This window comes from Gorilla gorilla, chromosome X, assembly GCF_029281585.2.
Source record: "Gorilla gorilla gorilla isolate KB3781 chromosome X, NHGRI_mGorGor1-v2.1_pri, whole genome shotgun sequence".
NCBI lineage: Eukaryota > Metazoa > Chordata > Mammalia > Primates > Hominidae > Gorilla > Gorilla gorilla.
The window spans coordinates 109224266-109238639 of NC_073247.2; the positions used below are offsets into that span (position 1 = coordinate 109224266).

The window sequence follows — 14374 nt, forward strand, 5'->3', positions numbered from 1 at the left end:
GCATATACTGTGTGATTTAGCTAAACTACCTTAGCATGCCTAGTGATTTGTAGTTGGGTGATATGTAATTCATAGCCTCCAATGTAGAGTTTTACTCTCATAAGTTAAAATGAAGAACATTTATGGCTCATACAAAGAGGGACTGGATTGAGGGTAGAGGAGAGATATTCTTGAGTTAACAGGGTAGAAGAGGGTAGGATGGAAAAGGTGCCAAAAATGAATAGGAGTTGGGCACAGTGGCTCACACCTTTAATCCCAGCACTTTGTAGAGCCAAGGCAGGAGGATCTCTTGAGCCCAGGAGTTCAAGACCACCCTAGGCAACACAGGGAGACCTTGTCTCTACAAAAATTTTTATTTGAAAATTAGCCAGGGGTGGGGTACGGTGGTTCACACCTGTAATCCCAGCACTTTGGGAGGCCGAGGCAGGGGGATCACAAGGTCAGGAGTTCGAGACCAGCCTGGCCAACATAGTGAAACCACATCTCTACTAAAAATACAAAAATTAGCTGGGCATGGTGGCACGCGCCTGTAATCCCAGCTACTTGGGCTGAGGCAGGAGAATCATTTGAACCCAGGAGGCAGAGGTTGCAGTGAGCCGAGATCGTGCCATTGCACTCCAGCCTGGGCGACAGGGCGAGACTCCATCTCAAAAAAAACGAAAAGAAAAGAAAAGAAAATTAGCCAGGTGTGGTGGTACACACCTGTAGTCCGAGCTACTCAGGAGGCCGTGGTGGGAGAATTACTTGAGTCCAGGAGGTTGAGGCTGCAGTGAGCTGTGATCGTGCCACTGCACTCCAGCCCAGGTGACAGAGCCAGACTCTGTCTCAGAATAAAAGAGGGGCGGGGGGTGGGTGGGGCCACCTTAAGAAAATCTTTGTCAACTTCAGAATTAACTGGTTTGCAAAGGGTGAAAGTCAGGAGCAGGTGGGTGGTAGTACATATGTAATTCTCTTGATGGGAGGGAAGCAGGTGGTCGAATGGGGGCAAATCAGATATCCTTATGCTAGCCACTTAGTTTTCTCAGCAGCATGAGTCCAGGAGTCTCGGAGAAGTGATAAACATCCAGGTGATAGTTAATAACATGAGGGTGGGTCAGATAATCTCTGGAGAATGAGTAGAGCAGTGATCCTAAGACAGAACCCTAGAGAAAAGAAACATTTATGGCAGTGATTCTCAGCCCTGGCCACACACTGGTATTACTTTGAGGTACTTCTAAGAAATACCCACATCCAGTTCCTCTCTGAACCAATCAAATTGAAATCTATAGGATTGGAGCACAGATGATAGCATGTTCAAAAATTATTTAGCCAATTTTAATGTGCTTCCAAAGTTGAGAACCACCAATTTATGGGACTAGCTCGGAATTTGGAGCCTATGAAAGACAGCATGGGCCAGGCGCAGTTGCTCATGCCTGTAATCCCAGCACTTTGGGAGGCCAAGGCAGGCAGATCACCTGAGGTCAGGAGTTCGAGACCAGCCTGGCCAACATGGTGAAACCCCGTCTCTACTAAAAATACAAAAATTAGCTGAGTGTGGTGGCAGACACCTGTAATCCCAGCCACTCGGGAGGCTGAAGCAGGAGAATCGCTTGAACCCGGGAGGTGGAGGTTGCAGTGAGCCGAGATTGCACCATTGCACTCCAGCCTGGGGGACAAGAGTGAGACTTCATCTCACAAAAAAAAAAAAAAAAAAAAAAGAAAGCAAGAAGGTATTGATTATGGAGATATGGGGATAAGAAAGCTATTGTGGTATCACAGGGGCCAAAGGAGTAGAGCTTTTCAAAGAGAAAGGGCTTAATAACATCAAATATAGCAGACATTACATGGACATAGAGTGTGGAATAATAGACATGGGAGACTCAAATAGGATGTAAGGGTAGGAGGGGGGTGAGAGATGAGAAATTACTTAATGGGTACAATGTACATTATTTGGATGGTGGTTACAATAAAAGCTCAGACTTCACCACTACAGGATATATCCATGTAACAAAACTGCCCTTGTACCCGTTAAATTTATACAAATTTATAAACATGTACCTGAGAGGATGACTAAAATAAGGATTGGAAAGGATCCACTGGATTTCACTAATAGAAATTCATTGGTGACCTTAGCCAAAAGAGTTTCAGGAGAATCTGTTTGGAGGGAGGCGATAAGAAAGGGGTAGAAGTAGGCTGGGCGCAGTGGCTCACGCCTATAATCCTAGCACTTTGGGAGGCTGAGGCCGACAGATCACCTGAGGTCGGGAGTTCGAGACCAGCCCGACCAACATGGAGAAACCCCGTCTCTACTAAAAATACAAAATTAGCCGGGCATGGTGATGCATGCCTGTAATCCCAGCTACTTGGGAGGCTGAGGCAGGAGAATCACTTGAACCTCTGTCTAAAAAAAAAAAGGAGTAGAAGTCAGATTGCATTGAGTTCTCAAGTGCTATTAGAGACCACTTAATTTAGTGTCTTTTTTTTCATCACTTCATATGAATCTTCTGATGAAGTGTGTACCTGTATTGGTTATGTAATTTTTGTTTGTTTCCATTTTCTTTTTATTTTTAAATGAAAATTAAATTTTACTTTTGGGGCCAGGCGCAGTGGCTCACGCCTGTAATCCCAGCACTTTCGGAGGCTGAGGCGGGTGGATCACGAGGTCAGGAGATCGAGACCATCCTGGCCTATATGGTGAAACCCTGTCTCTACTAAAAATACAAAAATTAGCCGGGCGTGGTGGCACATGCCTATAATCCCAGCTACTGGAGGCTGAGGCAGGAGAATGGCTTGAACCAGGAAGTCAGAGGTTGCAGTGAGCCGAGATCGTGCCACTGCACTCCAGCCTGGCGACAGAGCGAGACTCCGTCTCAAAAAAAAAAAAAAATAAAATAAAATAAAATTTACTTTTGGGACAGACATCACATGTATTGGCTAATAAGATCTAGCTTTGCATTAAGGAAGCTAGAAACTGAAGATTGCTATGTAGTCTATCCTTGATCATTCCTTGACAATTAGAGAACAAATTGAGCATGGACCATTTATCCCCTATTTATATGCAAAATTGTTCTAAGTAAGTATTGATGATGTTCTCTATACAAATTTCAATCACTCACTTCCTTGTCTGTTCTCCTACACAATATTATCAGCTCTGCTGCACATTTCCTCATTGGTGATCCCTGTAGGAAAATAGGAGATAAGGTCAATTCTAGTTGACTTTTATGAGAATATGATTATAGCAGGCTTTCTTTAGTTATTGGAATATGTGATAAGTTAGGACAAACAATTATGCAGCAATAAATTTATCTTGGTTGTTTTAAGTTCATGTCAAAAATTCAGACATGCTAATGTTGGTAGCTAAGCTCACACAACTACCTGCTTATTTACAAACTTGCAATTCAGGAATAAATGATTGGGATCTTATATGGCAAGTGCATGATGCCAGTCTAACAGGAGCAGACGCTCTGTGCATTTGCAACTACAAAAAACAAAAAGATACTCAACAGGTTGTCATAAGTACCTTAAAATTTCTAGAGAATTAAGTGCTTTTACAACTAAAGGAAAATAAACATTTATTCTAATTGGTGGCCTTGATTATGGGAAAGTTTCTCTCATACAGGCTCATTTCTATATTATTAAGTATTTTCCTAAATAGGGATAAGAAATTTTAAGCTCTGCTTGCTTTACAGCAGAATCCATCTGCTTTCCCAGTGGACATCCCAAGACAACCAGATTTACCTGGGCATGAATGTACTTCTGACCCTTCAATTTTCATTAAACCTTTAGATACACCTCTTCTGTGTATTAAAATTTGAACCTTACTCCTGGTAGTTCCTTTTCTTGTTGCCCATTAAAATGAGAGGAGTGGAAGCTGAAAGAAGGAAGGAAGAAAGCAGTGGGTATCTTAAGCGCCACAGTTGTTTTGTTTTGGGTTTTGTTGTTGTTGTGATTGTTTGTTTTGAGGTAGGGTCACCCTCTGTCACCCAGGCTGGAGCACAATGGCATGATCATGGCTCTTTGCAGCCTTGACTCTCATGGGCTCAAGGGATTCTCCCCCACAGCCCCTCAACCCCACCCCCAGCCTCCCAAGTAGCTGGAACTATAGGTTCACAGCACTGTGCCTGGCTAATTTTAAATTTTTTTGTAGACAGAGTCTCACTATGTTGCCCATGCTGGTCTCGAACTCCTGGGCTTAAGCAGTTCCTTTGCCTCGGCCTCTCAGAGTGCTAAGATTACAAGCGTGAACCACTGCACTCAGCCCACAGAACCCTTTTGAGATTTCAGTTCTTCTATTATTTCTTGGTCATCTTTTGCATTTGCAAAATACCTTGAATCTAAGATAGTGCCTCACCTATTCCAGGAAGCCTTTTAAAGTTATGCTCAAAGTCAACTCTCTTAAAGATATATTGATAGATGATACAAAGTATAAAAATACTATGCTTATAACTATATTCTGCTATTAAAAGATTGTGATTTATTTTTAGCATCTAGCACATAACTCATAGCATATGCTTTTGATACCTGCTTGTTGAATACTTCACAATTATTTTAAAAAGATTGAATCTACACAAAAGCCTTTTTAATATATTATACCTGAAGCTGTCTCTGAAGTTTGAAATTTGAGGGATGGAGGAAATAGAAATTTTATTCTACATCACTGTAAATGAAATCCCATTAAAGCTGAGTTTTTATGAGCAAGCTCGCATGTCCTATGTATGTTACCTTCACGTGACCTTTCTACTCAGTAATGTTTATGCTTGACAAGTAAAGAAAAATGCCGACTATATAAAAAACACAATGTAACTGTATGCCATTATTCTTATTCTTACATTCATTGTGTTTGCATTTGACTGCTACCTCTATGTCATTCTCAACTCAAATCATGGTTTGTTCCACTCCCACATGGCTACTTAGAGGGCAAATTCCTAAATACTGCCAGAGAAAATAAGAATAGAGTGACAATAATACCCTTTTGTTTCAGCTTTACATATGTTCTTGTCAGTCTTTGCAAATACTGTGGTGCTCTATAAGATGGGGAAATAGAAGTTAGTGAATTTCTTTAGAATATCAGTAAGTAAATAATTGCTTTTCCAACTGTTACACTTATTTGCTCAGAAGAATAGATCTTTCTCGTTTAAGGGTTTTATTCAGTTCTACGTAATAGTATGTAAGACTGTTATAAGGATTTGATCTGTTTGTTTGAGGGACTTCTGGAATCCAGGATGGTATTTTCCCTTTCCACTTGGGAAGGTTTTAGCTTCAGATTTTAGGTTTACTGGTCTGTTCTATTGTTTGTCTAGCATAGATATAGTATACCACAAGCAATACAATACTCTCTGGGCAATGAACAGGAATTTTTTTTTATTATTTCATACATTATTCACAAATCTGCAGTGGTTTCAGAAAGTCAGTGTATATCCTGGACACAAAGAAATGAAAAACACAAAAACAAGGGTATGATTTTCATATAGTTCTTTGGAAAGTTAATGCTATTGTGCATGGATTTCATTTTTATTTCAGTTATAATACCTGTTCGAGCTTTAGCAGTCTTATAGTTATTAATCAAAAGTGTACATGTTTATCTTTTTTCAAAATAAACCGATAGATTATCTCCAAATACTTGGAGCTAAACTATGAAGGAATGTTTGTATCAGGAGGGGTAAGCAATATGATTTTCTGTGGATAATCCAGTGTTTATTTTAATTATGTTTGTGACATCATCTCAGTTGTCTATATCAGTACTACCTTATGTGGCAGAGATAATGAGAAATGACAGCGCTTTGTACATAATATTTGTGGATTTAATTCTATTGTCATATCATCAACCATAAACAATCATGAATTGAAAAGAAAAAGGACTTTAAAAAGTACTTTTCTAGTACATAGATTTTACTTTATGGTCCAAATTTAAACAAACTCTTTTGCACCTGGAAGAACATTATAATAAGCTCAGTTAGTAGTCCTAAAAACCCAGAACGTGGAAGCACCCAGATGATGCCTATCCTTAGTGACTGGGTATAATAAATTAGTGAGTAATGGGCCAAGATAGAAAATAAATTTAGAAATGAAGTTCCAACATCATGTGTTTCTAGGAAATTATTAGAGAATCTTTTAAATGTTGAATTTCCATAGGATACAGGTTGGGAAGGACAAATGGGAAGAAAAATGTCACATCTAACAATTGAAATAATTTTTTTTTGTTGCCATAAACAGTATTGATCAGTTTGCATGGCTTATTTAGAACTGAAACTTCCTGGCAGAGGAAGATGCAAAGCACTGAGAAAATATTATGGGCAAGTTGAATGCTGTCCACACAGATTGTAAGCATTATAGATTATCCCTTTTTCACTTTTTTCCTGCTTCCCGTACTTTATGGTCCTGAGGCTTTTTGCACACTACTTTCCTCACTTTGTTCTCCTGATTCAGAAGAATTTTGTTTTATCTGTTTATCTCCCTCATAACACTGTTTCTTTTTTTTTTTCTTTTTCTTTTTTTTTTTGAGAAGGAGTCTCACTCTGTTGCCCAGGCAACAGAGTGCAGTGGCACGATCTCGGCTCACTGCAACCTCTGTCCCCAGGGTTCAAGAGATTCTTGTGTCACAGTCTCCTGAGTAGCTGGGATTACAGGTGCCCGCCACCATGCCCAGCTAATTTTTCTTATTGTTTTTTGTTGGTTTTTTTTTTTTTTGTATTTTTAGTAGAGATGGAGTTTCACCCTGTTGGCCAGGATAGTTTCAAACTCCTGACCTCAGGTGATCTGCCCGCCTCGGCCTCCCAAAGTGCTGGGATTACAGGCGTGAGCCACCACGCCCAGCCCCTCACAACACTGGTTTTCACCTCCATTGCCCCAACCTGCTATTCTACACATTAGTTGTGGGTAAGAAAAACTGGGGGGAAAAATCAGGAAAATATAGGTGTCTAAGCATTGTTTCAAGTCTTTTATCTGTCTTAAGTCTCAGCATTCTGTCTGGTTTATGGGGGGGAAAAAAAACAAAGAGCGACGATACACATTACTCCGAATAAACCCTCTCTTAATTTATGTAAAATTGTTCTAATCTTGGTGGGGGTGGGGGAAGAAACGTTTAAAAGGGATAGATAAAAATTCCTGGATGAAATTCTTGGTTGCCAGCCTTTTTGGAATTATGACCTCATCACCACTGGAATTTACAAGTGTTTGTGATAGTGAGTAAGGCATCAAGTAGATAATTAACCTTTTGTATTTCTATGTTAATGATTTCATCAATTAGTATACACAATTGCAAAATGACTACATAATTATTTTGCTCTCAAAAAAGTCTACACTCTTAAAAAAACTTTAAAAGGAAAAAATATCTTTTCATAAAAGTTCCTCAAACCGCAGTGCATATTTATTTACATTTGACAAGTGTGAATGTGTTTAATGAAAAGGAAAAAATTCTGTATTTCAATATGTAGAACAGGTTGGTAGGTTTAGCATTTTTTATTTTTGTCTCTCCAAATTCAGTCAAAATAGTTCTTACTAAAACAGGTCATACTTAAATTCTACTCTAGGGAGAGTTCTTTATTATTAAGGCACGTAAAACAAAGAAAAAAATAATTTAAAGCACTTTCCTTATAACCTAATTGAAATGTTAATGTTTTTCTCTAATATTTTGAAAATATACACCTATGTTCATCCACATGTTTTTGTTTTGTTTTGTTTTTTAAACTTGGAGGCTTGCTCCAATAAAAGTAGGACTCTGTAGTGCATGTGTTTATCTGTTTACCTAAACTGAAGTATGGCTTCAGGAAAATAGTATATTTGATTGATTGTGTGTGTTTTTTTTAAACCAAATCATGCAAATCATTTTAATTATGCATAACTTCAAACTACTACTTAACTCCCATTCTTGACAATTAAAGAGGTTTTGTTCTCCTAATTGGCTGGGTTATAAAAGTTAAATGTTGCAAAAAAAAAAAAAAACCATGAAAGAAGCTCAATTTCGAAGTATGGCTTCTTTTCTGGGCCCTATAATATGTGGTACATGTCCTGGCATAATTGAAGGTAAAAAGGGTAGTGGTTAGGTGGAATTCATCACAGAGTATCTCTTCCTCTGTGTCCAAAGCTGCTTTTGCACCAATTAGCTATGACCTTTTCTTCTAGCCTTGGGGTGTAAGATTACTAGGGGCAACAATTTCTGAAATATTTTCTTTCTAATATTAGTTTAAGCAAATTTCCTTGCAGAGCTGACTATTCTTTCATGGTTTCTGGTTTTCTTTTTCTTTTTTTTTTTTCTTCCGTCTGCTGCTTCTTTCCACTAAGCTGCTAAATCTTTCGCTGAGGAATTAAATGTAATGTTTCTAGAAACATTAATAGCTTGTGCCCTTTTCTGAGTGTCCTACTTCAGAAATATTGCAGCTGCAGTGGTATTACGGGCTATCATTTCTTCCTGTTTCTCTCAGCAGGGAAGTTCCAGCTTTAAGGTAGATCTGAGTTCTTTTATTCCTGGGCTAGGTCTCGGAGATTTTCTTTTTCTCAATGATGTGAATGCCTTAGTCAGGGTTTTAAAAGCCTATTGCTTCTTTGTCAACTTATTTCACATTGGTTCACTATGCAGCTCATAGTAATAATGGAGACCGGGCAAGAGTATAAATGAATAATTATAAATCAAACCCTCCTATTGGAAAAGCAACGCAAAGCAGGGGGCTGTGTGAGTACTGTCATGGTAACCTCACCTCTAGAGATGGTGGGTGGTGCGTTAGCTCTGTATGTAACAGGGAAAATCCTCCACAGGCTGTAAAATGTTGAAAGCACGGCTAAAATAAAAACAAACCACTGTTACATTTTTTACGGTAGTTTGGGTTATAGGACTACAATGTGGCCAAATGAAAAGGTTTTTTAATTTGACTTGCGTGTGGGACAGAGAATGGCAGGGCTTTCTTGAGGCTCCCTCCCTTGTTTATTTCTTCCCCTCCAAAGCATGCCTGTTATATGGTTCTTCTTTCTTATCCCATTTCGCTTGTCATTTTATTTGTTTTCAATTTAAATATCACGCTATTTAAGAAATAGTCATTGCTTTTGCAGTTTATTTTACAGAGCTGTAAGTTTTATTGAGACAAAATAATTTTCTAAAAATATTAGTTGAGAAAATTAGCTAAATCCTTTTCAAATAATAAAAGAAGGCAGATTTAACTTATTCAATTTTGACATCTAATTTGAATCTTTTGTGCTTGTTGTCCTAAAAGCTACTACCACTTGTTAAATTTGAACAAGTGGAGGGAACAAAACAGACATAGTAGAATATTCTACTTAACTAGCTTTAAATTAATTTTAGATTACACAGAACCACATCTTCATTATTAAAGTCAGAAATTCAATATATATTCCAAATTGTTCTACTCTTCTAACTCCTTTAATAATGTCAAGATTTTGTAACAGGAAAACAGGGAATTAATATTTTGTTATGGTATAAATGTTTTTCTTTCTAACCTAACATAAAACTAAAAATTATTTTTTCCCACACTTATGACTCTTCATAGCTAATTGAAACAGAACTCACATGAGTAATTTATATTACCGACTACCTGCCACTTAAGCATTAATAGAGACTGAGCAAGAATGTAAATGAATAATTACAAATCAAACCCTCCTTTTGGAAGAGCACCCCAAAGCAGGGGCTCTGTGAATACTGTCATGGTAACCTCACCTTTATGGAAAGAGAAATAAAGTTGTGAAATAAAAGGAAATAAGCCTACTTTGAAAAGATTGTATATCATTAACAATTTTTGTGGTTTATATTTTCCTGAATAAGCTAGTTTTAAAACATATAAACACATTAAGTTGGAAGTGAATCTTACTAATGCCAGCACTAGTTATAATTCATGATTAGCACTCGGGCTAGCTGATAATTTGAAAATCTCACAGATTTTTACTGCTATTTGTACCCATCTATGTCAACTGTACCAATGATAAAATAATAATCAAAGGACTGATGGCTTAATATAATAGCTATTGTGTTCTAAATATCTTTTATGCTTTGACATTAAATGTCTCTCTTGCTTTCGTATCTGCTTTCAAAAATCTACTACCCATTCCTGATAGTATTTAACTGGAGTTATTAGTCCTTTGACAGTGCTGCATGCTATTGACAGTATCTTTTAATTTGCTTAATTTCCTGACATTTGCTATGTTAATTTTTTACTTTGGGACTTTTTAATGCCAGATTTGTGCTTAAAATAGAAAAGCCCTCTACTAATAAGATTTAGTCATATCACCTAAGTACTACAGAGTTGTCCCAATGTAATAGGGAGAGATAAAGAAGGGATCACAGATAAGTTTGCCCTGCTTTCCCCACAAAGTTATTACTACAAGCTTTAAGTCTCAGCTTTTATTGATAAATATAAGTACAGGTTATCTAAGGAAAGCCTATGCCTATTTATAATAGCATTCAAATCTGGTGTTAGTAATTGCTTTAGGCCAGACCACTCCATAAACAGTCCCAAGGCAATTTGAAAATAGGTATTTGTTGCATAATCTGTTTTTATTACAAATGCCTTTTGTTTTATGATTTTTGTATTAAAGTAATGAAACTAAATAATACTTTCTGGTTAACTAGCAGGTAAACGACTTTATGCAATATAGATGTATTATATTTTGTGAAACTACTGATGGTCATTCAAAGGGAAGATTGTTGGGAAGGGGTGGAGGAAGGTAGTATTTTCAATTGGTTACCCAGCTTTTAACAAAACAATTCCTATTACAATCCCAGGGAATTTCATCTGACTAAATCTCCACTCAGACGACAAGCAAGGAGTGAGAGCTGTAGCCAAACGGACAAAGAGTGGGGGGAACCAGTGGCTGAATGAGTCCCACCATGGTGCCCTTTAGTGGGTCCCATTGTGCCGTGGGTTAGCACTTCTCACCATTGCTTATGAAAATACTCAGCATTGAATGATGCTGTATGTCTTACATTCTACTCACTAAAATTGCTTATGCAATTTCAATTGGCTATGGTATTTATCATTTACTGTCCTCTGCATTATATAGCATGGTTAAGCCTAAGAAGCAGCTGCCTTTTTTTTTTTTAAGTGGATCAAGCGATTGTTATGTATTGTGTGAATATCAGTTCAAGTTTCTTGAGTGCTGTAGCATCTAGATGAAGGGTAGTAAATAAACATTAGGCTCTTAAAATAAAAAGACTTTTATGCGATTCTTCAAATTCTACATTGCCTGGAAATAAATAGTGGCTATTGGACCCTTTTATTTTAATAAAATTTAGATATATCCACCAGCTGTGAGCACATATAAATCTGCACTTTAATGTTAATGGAAGTTAGGCATGGGTATCAAGAGGTAAAAATCCTAGAAGATATTATAAAATCATGTTATGTAGCTCAGTTTTTACAGTGGTTCGAATGTAAGGGGTATTCTACATGCCATAAATTACTATGTATACAATCTTTAACCTACAACATCCTTGAATAAATAGCTTTAGAATCATAAGCTTGGTTAGTTTCTTTTAAAGTGCAGGGAGGCGGTGAATGTATTTTAATTATAAAAGCCTCTTAGAAAATCTGACATGGTAAAAGGAGCTATATTATGTGTACACGTATGTAGCTCCTTTGGTGTTTGGTAAGAGCACTAGTTGCCACTCTAGTATTTTTTCCCATTGTCTGCTCAGGCTGTTTTCGGTCTGAGACTTTCTCATCCCACAGCCCCCACCTCCGTATAACTTTTGCCCTGAGTCCTTCAATTGCATAGACTCTTTTCTTTCTCTTCATTTCTGAGGTGAATCTGGGAGCCCTTATGTCCCACAATTTACTGAAGTGCTATAATTATGGCCTTTATCTTTTATTAACATACCTACATGCTATGCTTTTCTGTGGTAGCCCAGTATATTAATGCAATTAGCACCCTTCATTAAGATGTACTGTCCATTTTGAATGACAGCTTTAAGTCACAGGATAAGCCTCCTATACAATGGGCTACTTTTTTTTTTTTTTTTAAAGGAAGAAGGGAAGATTTGTAATTTTTAAGAAGTGAAAACTTCTAGAAAATCTTTCATCGCTAATCCTCCCAACCCACCCAAAAAAGAGCAAGTTTTGACGTTGAAACTTCAGGAAATCTTCATACTGATAGGATCTTTTCCACACTTTAAAAAGTTAATCCTTAAGTTAATTACAATGAAGACACCCTGCTTATTTCCTACAGTGGCTAAGAAGATAAAGTGAGATGGTAAATGTGAAACTTCTTTGAAACTTATAAAGTGTATTTATTTAAAATTTGAATAGAGCTTTAAAGTGTTTAAAGATTATTATCAATACTATATTAAATCAATGCCACTTAAACCCTTCAGTATCTTCCCATTTCTTCTAGGAGAAATTTAAATTTTTTACAGTAGCTCAAAAGGCTCTGTGTGATCTGACATGTATGTACATTACCTGCCGCATCTCCAACAGTCCAACGCTGTGAGAAAATGTGATATCCATTACATTTGAACCACAAGACTGTTGTTATATTAGAAAGGGAAGCATTGTTTTGGTGCAGATATCTTCCAGTATTCATCTCTCAAATAAGTCTTTTTGGTAAAATTAAGCAGGATTTTGACATTAGAAGACATGATGCCAAATTTAAGTTGTATGATGATTATTTTGATGTTATTATGAAAATAAGTACAATGTTATTGGTTTCATTTATTTCTATTATATAATTGATTAAAATAATGAACAATTAAAATGTAAGCGATGATTTATGGGGTGCTTAACTCATAGCAGTAAATATAGTATATTGAACTTACAGTTGCATTGCCTATTAGCCACTATCAATATAGAATAAGTCTGATATTTTCTAAATGGAACAATTAGAACAAATCTTATTTTAAAGTATGCCTTTCCCCATACTCCATGTTCCAAATAATTATAAGAAAACCTACTGCTTCTGTTATTACAAGTTTACAAAGCAATAGAAATACTGCCTGTAACCTGGCCTTCATAGTTCAACTTTAGACTTCTTTTTTTATGACTACATCTATACTGTGGAAAATGTTTTATTTTCCTAGCTAAGCTATGCTATTGTAGTAAAATTTTTGAAAGGAAAATTATTTTGGATCAAGGACAAGCAACTCTAGCAGTTCAGTTGTTTTTTTATCTCATTATTTTTCAATCTAGGAAAAATATTTAAATATATAACACCAATATTTTGCTTGGATAGATTGAAGCTTCAGATGTTTTAGTTAGAAATGGACTGCAAAAATAATATCTCTCAAAAAAAGAAACCCATATAGTCAAATATGCGTCTAAGAAATACTACTTGTGCATACATCTTATAGTATCTCTATAAAGATTTCATCTTGTTTTTCTGATTGAAGTGTTCATTACTAGAGACAAATGTATTTTTAAGTCTTGTGATTAGAGGGGACACAGCTATCATAGCTCTATTAGAGGCAGAAATATAACATTAATATTTTAGTGTTTCATTTGTTTTCATGAAACTTATGAACAGAAGCTATCAGTGTCTAGGGTTTATCTTCAAATGACAAATTTAGCATTCTGTAAAAAGTGATACTAGGACTTCCTGGTGAGGTCATCTAGAGTTTGACCATCCTTAGAAATGACTGTGGGTAGATTCTTATTCTCAAGTGCTAGAGGTTCTTGTTCTCTTTTTATGTTTGATTTTGATGGTGACCAACATGACTGTGAAAAGGAATTGTACCACATGAAGAGATACACTTATAGAATTACAAATTGGTCAGTGCCCCTTTTCTAGTATTCCAGAATTATCTGACTAAAATGATTTTGTTTAGTTCCATTTTCTAAAAGTTAAAACACAAAATACAATGGACGTAGGCTTCTGAAGTGTTCTGAGTCACCCACGTGAAAAGTCATGGCTAAGATTGTTTATGTCCCTGGCACATAATATGTCGTCAGTAAAGATTTCTAGAATGAATAAATAACTTTTCCAAATAAATGCTCTGTTTTATCAATTACATATCCCTCTTGTCTTCCTTCTTTTCTTGGCCAACTTCTTTGAAGTGTACTGCCATCATATATTTTTCTCTTTTAAAATGTTTTCCATTATTAAAGGTAATGTATGTTCATTGTAGAAAATGTGGGAATGTGTAAAATATAAAGACAAAGGAAAATGCATAGTCTCAACATCCAGAAGCAACCACCTTTACATTTTGTTTTTTTCTTCTATCTTGTATTTCTATGCATATTTTACATTGTTCATATTATACTGTATACAAAGTTGTATATACTACTTTTCCACCTAAATTTATAAGCATTTTTACATTAATGAATATCTTGATAAGTCTCCTTTTAAATGGTTGTATATTATTTGAACGTAAGAATGTATGATATTCACTCCATCCATCCCTTAAATTAGAAATTGAATTTGTTTCTTTTTTTTGCTACCATAAATAATGCTGTTGTAAACA

At 36.3% G+C, this 14374-nt stretch overlaps 1 protein-coding gene and 1 long non-coding RNA gene across 7 annotated transcripts in view; one reads left to right on the top strand and one right to left on the bottom strand.

Annotated features, from left to right (window-relative positions):
* DIAPH2 (diaphanous related formin 2) overlaps positions 1-14374 on the top strand; it is a 914723-nt gene that overhangs the window by 762003 nt on the left and 138346 nt on the right. The gene's annotated exons all lie outside the window — the stretch shown is intronic.
* Positions 8677-14374, bottom strand: part of LOC134757924 (uncharacterized) — a 61087-nt gene continuing 55389 nt past the window's right edge. Inside the window, exon 3 of the long non-coding RNA XR_010132532.1 lies at positions 8677-8753. This is a non-coding gene — a long non-coding RNA (uncharacterized lncRNA). The remainder of the gene's footprint in view (positions 8754-14374) is intronic.